The sequence below is a fragment of the Eschscholzia californica genome, unplaced genomic scaffold (assembly GCF_041429995.1).
Source record: "Eschscholzia californica isolate CP2 unplaced genomic scaffold, dmEscCali1.0.p SCAF_1, whole genome shotgun sequence".
Classification (NCBI taxonomy): domain Eukaryota; kingdom Viridiplantae; phylum Streptophyta; class Magnoliopsida; order Ranunculales; family Papaveraceae; genus Eschscholzia; species Eschscholzia californica.
In genome coordinates, this window is record NW_028238198.1 from 10,886,736 (window position 1) to 10,892,735 (window position 6,000).

The window sequence follows — 6,000 nt, forward strand, 5'->3', positions numbered from 1 at the left end:
CAAACCAAACAACGAGTGGTTTGGTACGGTTGTAGATTTTCAAAAACCAACTGGTTTGGTTCGGTAAGTGGATGCACTTTTTAGGAACCATTAAAACCAAACCGAACCAATCAAGTTCAATTAATATACATAATTATATATTTACATAATTTTTTCTAAAATACATCTATCATATCTCTATAATTTCATACAAATACATATCTTTCATCAAGTTGCTATAAATAAGAATAACTACTACCCATACAAAACAACAACACTACTACAATATAATGTTACTAGCTAGTATAAGATTAAAACAATTCATGTATCATCAATGTTACTAGCTACTATATAATATTTCAGCGGGGGACCTGCACATGTCTTTCATGTTTCAAATGTTTTTTTGATGCATTATCTTAGTTTGATTGTTTCTCTAGATTTTTCAGGAGTGTTGTCTTGATTTTATACCTCAATGTATGAAGAAAGTAACTCGATTCGCCGATTTTCATGGAGAACAAATTGCGTTTTATGGATGGTTTGGTATCCAGTAGTATCCAAACCGCTTATGATGGTTCGGTTACTAACCGAACCAAACTCTGACCGGTTTGGTAACGGTTTGAAAAATCACTAACCAAACCATGAGTGGTTTGGTAACGGATGACACCAAAATACCGGATACCGAACCAACGAACACCCCTAACTATGTCTGAGATTCTTTTTAGAGAAATTTTGAGTACACTCACCAGTTTTGTTATATACACTCACATCTAAGGTAATTTTTGTATATAACTACGGAAGAGCGTGTACACCGGCTCGTGCCGCCTAACCACCTGTTGTCATATGGCGCTCCCTAAACATGTTGGGGTGTATCTCTTATTTATTTTTCTCTCATCGACTTTATGATCTCGTTATTGTTTACTTGTATGTCGCCAATCACTAGAAAAGTTATTGACTTTATGACTTGTCCTCCACTCTCAACTTTTATTGTTTACTTGTATGTCGCCAATCACTAGAAAAGTTATTGACTTTATGACTTGTCCTCCACTCTCAACTTTTTTCTCTCCTCTTTCTTCTTGTTCTTTATTTTCTTTCTTTTTCTATTACCACTTCAACCACCATTAGAGGTCTCTCCCTTGCCTCTTCTTAACGAAATTAGCGTGATATGTCTACTGTATTTTGTTTCAATTATTTAGTAAGGCAAAAGAATTGATGTCCCCAATTTTTTTTGAATTATCACTATCCTAAATATGAAAGTTGTCTTCCCTTCTCAAATTTTATGTATGTCATGGTAGAAAGATAAAAAATTTATTATAAAATGGTAAAAATATGAAACAATTGTTATCAAACAAAAAGTGTCATCATCTTTTGCAAACAGTAGTACCTTTTGGATAAAAATTTCATGTCAAAAACTTACTTGACTCGGCTCTACCTAGAACAAAAGATGACTTAGACAGTAATAAGGGAGATACACAAATGTACTACTACTAGCTAATAGTGGTACATTAAAATGCAAATTTAATTGCACTGAACATTTTATTTCTTTCATTCTTACATCATTGTCACACCACTCCAAATATCATGCAACCAGAGGTCTAGTTCTTGATTTCTTCTTCAGTACAAGGGCGGGTGCAAATGCAGTGATAACGAAAGGTGCACCGGCCTGAACCAGACCCTTCTGTGTTGCAAGCTGCATTACATTGTGTGCTACTAACACATAGTCCTCTAAACGTCCGACTTGTCCTCTGGCATGTCCTTGCTTCTGCCACTTCTGCTCCCATCTCTGCTCATTATTACCATAAAACTTTAAACATCAACAAACAAATTTTTACTATATTAAATTACCAGTTAGGGAGATTCACGATAACTATCATAAATATCATATTAACCTAAAATCTACTAACTATCTAATTTTACTGTAGATTTACAAACATAGGGCATAATTAATCCATCATACTATAAGAATTACGTATCACTAATATCGGAAATATATCTCATTATAAGTCGATAATTTCTAAAAACATCTGCGTACCAGCAAAAAAGAACATTAAAAAAATTAGAGAAGAACGAACCTGTTGCAATTAGAAGCAACATAAGTACAAGAATAGTAGTGGCAGAAAACACATGATTACTTCGCGCCATTTGATAGCGAGCATAAAGAAATGAAACCAGTAAGTTATTGGAAACCTAAAGAAAGAGAATGTGGTGAGGAATCAGTTTCACTAGAGGTCCCTTATATAGGCTTGTTAAAGTTTTTTGAAAGGCAGACACTTTCAAAGAAAAGTACTTAAGTATGGCACACCACTACAAGTCTACAATAATTCAGATCACACTCTTCAAAGAAAAGTATTTAAATATGGCACACTACAATAATTCAGATCACACTCCTTTGGTACATGTGGTTCTCCTCTTTTCTTTTCTTTTTGTTGAAAGTGTTTCTCCTCTCTTGCTAGAAATATCTTGATCATTTTTGTCATAATGGTACGTGTTAGAAATGTTAGTAAATTAATTTGTACAATTATAGTCTATCTTGTTTCTAAGACGATTATGATTAAACTAAATAACAAACATAATCATATAAAATAAATTTCATTGGAGTCAAAGAGATTATAGAAAACATAATCGGAAGCGTACTTTTTGGTCCATAGCGTTATATAAATGACTTTAATGGGTTGATATAATCTTCCATTTGGTTATCCCCTTCATTCGAATAAAAAACTTTAAATTATGCAAAATCTTGAGGTGGCGTTCACGGGAGTGCTATTTTTGTATAGCTATACCTCCGAACCAATTCTCCTACTGTTAACCCCTGTGTTGCATTGACTATATTCTCAATATAAATAATTAGTCTTATATTATTATAAAAAAAAAATAGTTTAAATCTTATTAAAAGAAAGAGAATTCCTTTATGTCTCGAAAAATGTTCACCACATTTTACGTTCTTAAAGAAGTCAAGGAAAGAGATTGTAGAGGGAGTTAAGAAAAGATAGTCAGAAATATAATATATACATATATAAGAAAATGTAACAAAAAAAGAAGACATAATAATATAGAGAAAAATGACTCGAACAAAGGTAATGAGAGTCAACATCAAATTACAAAGAGAATCAAAGATATATATATATATATCCTACAATTTTAAATCAAGATTCTTTTACTTGATTAGATAACTAATTAGATAACCTTCTTTGTTTCATAGAGAAACCCATATACAAGGGGAGAACTATGTGGAGGCTAACTCAGGCAATCACATTCCAATTTATCTCATAAAAAAAAGGACTCAGGCAATCACCTAGGTTAGATTCACATTATGACATAGTTCTGAAACAAATACAAATATTAATTTTATTTTTATTTTTTCTCTTCTCTCTCTCAAATTTTTTATTTTTTTATTTTCTCTCCTCTCTCTCTCTCTCTCTCTAAATACTCCGGCGAAGGGGTTTCCCTTCGCCGGAGTATTTAGAGAGAGAGGAGAGACAAAATAAAAAAAAAAAAAAAATTTTAATATTTGAAGGTTGTCGGCCGAAAAGTAGGTCGGCTTGCGACCTTCGTCGGAGAAGACGATGAGGTGGCGAGAAGATGAGGTGACGGAGAGAGGTGACGGAGAGAGGTGATGAGATGTAGGATTGAGAGCTGATGACTGGTTAACGGTGCTCTAACGGTAACTAAAAAAATGTGTCATTTGAGAATTTTTGATAAAGTTAGGGGCTAAGCAGAAAGCTGGTCACAAAGTCAAGGACTATTTGAGAAATAACCCAATTCATTATAACGAATGGCCAAATCGGATATGTGAGATAAAAACCTAACCTCTATTTCTTAATCTTGGGAGTACCCTTTGTTTGTGTGGTCGCCTTTACTATTTAGATGTGATTATTATTGATTTGTTTCGAGTGGTTGATTATTATAATCTATTAAGCGAATGATGAAGAACATATAATCTTAATTAGTAAATAAACCATATGGAACACGAAGTGGATTATATTTTTGTATGTTTAATAGTATAAGATTTGTGTTTTTAGAACAAAAGATGACTTAGACAGTAATAAGGGAGATACACAATGTACTACTACTACTAGCTAATAGTGGTACATTAAAATGCAAATTTAATTGCACTGAACATTTTATTTCTTTCATTCTTACATCATTGTCACACCACTCCAAATATCATGCAACCAGAGGTCTAGTTCTTGATTTCTTCTTCAGTACAAGGGCGGTTGCAAATGCAGTTATAACGAAAGGTGCACCGGCCTGAACCAGACCCTTCTGTGTTGCAAGCTGCATTACATTGTGTGCTACTAACACATAGTCCTCTAAACGTCCGACTTGTCCTCTGGCATGTCCTTGCTTCTGCCACTTCTGCTCCCATCTCTGCTCATTATTACCATAAAACTTTAAACATCAACAAACAAATTTTTACTCTATTAAATTACCAGTTAGGGAGATTCACGATAACTATCATAAATATCATATTAACCTAAAATCTAATAACTATCTAATTTTACTGTAGATTTACAAACATAGGGCATAATTAATCCATCATACTATAAGAATTACGTATCACTAATATTGGAAGTATATCTCATTATAAGTCGATAATTTCTAAAAACATCTACGTACCAGCAAAAAAGAACATTAAAAAAATTAGAGAAGAACGAACCTGTTGCAATTAGAAGCAACATAAGTACAAGAATAGTAGTGGCAGAAAACACATGATTACTTCGCGCCATTTGATAGCGAGCATAAAGAAATGAAACCAGTAAGTTATTGGAAACCTAAAGAAAGAGAATGTGGTGAGGAATCAGTTTCACTAGAGGTCCCTTATATAGGCTTGTTAAAGTTTTTTGAAAGGCAGACACTTTCAAAGAAAAGTACTTTAAGTATGGCACACCACTACAATAATTCAGATCACACTCCTTTGGTACATGTGGTTCTCCTCTTTTCTTTTCTTTTTGTTTTTTTTTTTGTTGAAAACTTTTCTTTTCTTTTTGTTGAAAGTGGTTCTCCTCTCTTGCTAGAAATATCTTGATCATTTTTGTCATAATGGTACGTGTTAGAAATGTTAGTAAATTAATCCGTACAATTATAGTCTATCTTGTTTCTAAGACGATTATGATTAAACTAAATAACAAACATTATCATATAAAATAAATTTCATTGGAGTCAAAGAGATTATAGAAAACATAATCGGAAGCGTACTTTTTGGTCCATAGCGTTATATAAATGACTTTAATGGGTTGATATAATCTTCCATTTGGTTATTCTTTTCATTCGAATAAAAAACTTTAAATTATGTAAAATCTCGAGGTGGCGTTCACGGGAGTGCTATTTAACCAACTCTCCTACTGGTAGCCCCTGTGTTGCATTGACTATATTCTCAATATAAATAATTAGTCTTATATTATTATAAAAAAAATAATAGTTTAAATCTTATTAGAAGAAAGAGAACTCCTTTATGTCTCGAAAAATGTTCACCACATTTTACGTTCTTAAAGAAGTCAAGAAAAGAGATTGTAGAGGGAGTTAAGAAAACATAGTCAGAAATATAATATATACATATATAAGAAAATGTAATAAAAAAAGAAGACATAATAATATAGAGAAAAATGACTCGAACAAAGGTAATGAGAGTCAACATCAAATTACAAGGAGAATCAAAGATATATATATATATATAATATATAATTCCTACAATTTTAAATCAAGATTCTTTTACTTGATTAGATAACTAATTAGATAACCTTCTTTGTTTCATAGAGAAACCCATATACAAGGGGAGAACTATGTGGAGGCTAACTCAGGCAATCACATTCCAATTTATCTCATAAAAAAAAGAACTCAGGCAATCACCTAGGTTAGATTCACATTATGACATAGTTCCGAAACAAATACAAATATTAATTTTTTTTATTTTCTCTCTTCTCTCTCTCAATTTTTTTATTTTCTCTCCTCTCTCTCTCTCTCTCTCTAAATACTCCGGCGAAGGCCCCTTCGCCGGAGTATTTAGAGAGAGAGGAGAGAGAAAAT

The 6,000-nt window shown here is 32.5% G+C and overlaps 1 long non-coding RNA gene across 1 annotated transcript; it reads right to left on the reverse strand.

Annotated features, from left to right (window-relative positions):
• Nucleotides 1-3,992: 3,992 nt before the first annotated feature.
• LOC147564064 (uncharacterized) lies at nucleotides 3,993-4,870 on the reverse strand. The gene is made up of 2 exons (XR_015225896.1): nucleotides 4,634-4,870; nucleotides 3,993-4,344 (listed from the first exon to the last, which is right to left on the reverse strand). It is a non-coding gene; the product is annotated as an uncharacterized LOC147564064 (long non-coding RNA).
• Between the last annotated feature and the right edge of the window lie 1,130 nt (nucleotides 4,871-6,000).